The following is a 2,165-nucleotide window of genomic DNA, read 5'->3' as shown; positions in this document are numbered from 1 at the left end:
TGGACTAGGGAAGCCGCAGGGTTGCCGGACGCTTGGAGAGCCGGCAACGACTGAGCCGCGTACCGTACTTCGCGAGCGCTCTTAGGTTCGGCCCCTTTCAGACGATGTCGCGGGTCGGACGCGGAGTCCGCAGGACCGGCGTTGACAGCCGCGATGGTCGCGGCGTCCTCAGCCACGAGCATGCATACTTGGTCGATCTCGCCGTGTTTCAGGTCGCGGAGGAAATGTTTCCACGACAGGCCGGGAAGGTTGGTGATAACATCGGCGTCGCACGGAGGACGTGCGACCTCGAGTTCGTACAAGCGTGCTGGACACTCCCTGGCGTCTCCCACCATCACGGATATGGTTTCAGAATCCGGATCAATAGAGCCAATTGACGAGACGCGTGGTCGACGTGGTGCCACGACGACGGACCGGACGCTATTCGTCTGCCAAGACAGGAGATGAGAGCCCATGCTCGATCATGTCTGTCGAATCGTGACGCCGATTAACCGATTCGGCGTCCAGATACGGGATACACGTCTCAACCGTATCGGATCTTCCAGGGAGCTCCCGCTCGACCACACGCGGGAGCCCAGCTGCGACCACATGGGAGGCCACGCTCAACCACGTCTTGTTTACTCGAGAGCCACTGCTCATCCGGACACGGTGGTACCTGCTCGGCCGTGTCGGGTTCGCCCCGAGAATCATGCTCAGGACGTCCACATGCTGCACGTTCACACGCTGCACAGGAAGGGCCATCGCACGCTTCGGGCGCTGGGCGCCTTCGACGTGGAGACTGACCACGATCAGCCTCGAGTCGCTGCCGGAGGTGGTGACAATAAGTTGTGCGTGAAGCACTGGAGGGCTAGGAGGGGGATCCGCCACCAGAGATCCCTCTCTCCGTTCACGGCCAGTAGGGCGCCCTGCACCTACTGGTTGTCGCCGTTTTTTTGAGCGGCGACGTCAGTCTCGACGGAGACAGTCGCCAACACGGGCGCCGGTGCACGACACACCGCTGCGCGATGACCGGGTTTGCTACAGCGAAAGCATTTCATCGGTCGGGGACCACGCGACGGCGAGCGCGACTGGCGCGTCGATGTCGGCATGGAACGTTGCCCATTGTAGTGTTGGATAGCATCGATCTCCATTGGCTCCGGCTCCGGTTCAGGTGCCGGAGCCCGAGAGAAGTCGAATGCTTGCGAAGCGGTCACGCTGAAGTCTTCGTCAGGTAGAAGCGCTGGTATCCAGCGTTCATGCCCGAGACGAAGACATGGACCTGCGTCGCCATGTCCACGGGGTAGGAGGTGATGCACGAGATGAGATGGAACGCCCGCTGGATGTACTCGAGCATGGGCATGTCGCCCTGCTTGAGTGATAGCAAGGCCGAGCGTTGAATCCGCTCGTCCTGGGGCGGCTCGAACGCGATCCGAGTGTCCAATCTTTCGCTCTCCCAGTAAGTTTGGAGAGGAGAAAACGCGTCCGGGCTAGCTCGGTTGACACTTGCCGAGCTTCGACGGCTATGTCGATTTCGCAGAACCACCGGTTTAGATGAAGGCGGTCGCCACCTTCACCGCTGTACGAGGAGACATCGAGTTTGACGATGTCAGACTTGTTCTTAGTGAGCATGGGAGTCGACACTCGCTGACGAAGGTCAGCGAGTTCACGCGCCATGAACTCCTGGGCGGACAGGCGTTGTTGGGCTTCAGAGCCAGCCGTCAGCAACGTCTGGATGACGGCCTCGCCGGACGCGGCGGCCAGGCGATGCAACGCCTCCCATTTGATCGAAGAAAGATGTGGGAAGCTGGCATGCTCAAGGGACGTGCTGGGCATCTCGGACGCGTCGCTCATCGACGTGTCGTTCATCTTGGTCGTTGGGTGGATCACGAAGTGCTACCAGGTGTAACGGGGCTTAGCGAGTTCGTTACCTTGCGTACACAGTTGCGAGGAAGCTGGTAGATATAACTCTGATTAAAGAAAGTTACCGGCGTGGCCTTGCGACTACGCCAACCAGTGAGGTGGAACTAGACTTTAATTGGCTACTGCGGTGGGCGCAGTAGCACCGTGTGACGGAAGCCCGTCACAAGGTATGACTACTTAGTTCTAGGTATGAACATAGAGAAATTTTACTAATGAAAAGTCGAACAATTCATCAAGGTTAAGGCTAAGGAGTGTGTGTGTGTGTG

Source organism: Phytophthora parasitica (genome assembly GCF_000247585.1).
Source record: "Phytophthora parasitica INRA-310 unplaced genomic scaffold supercont2.1, whole genome shotgun sequence".
Lineage (NCBI taxonomy): Eukaryota > Oomycota > Peronosporomycetes > Peronosporales > Peronosporaceae > Phytophthora > Phytophthora nicotianae.
The sequence above is the reverse complement of the archived record's forward strand: the minus strand, read 5'-3'. Positions refer to the sequence as shown.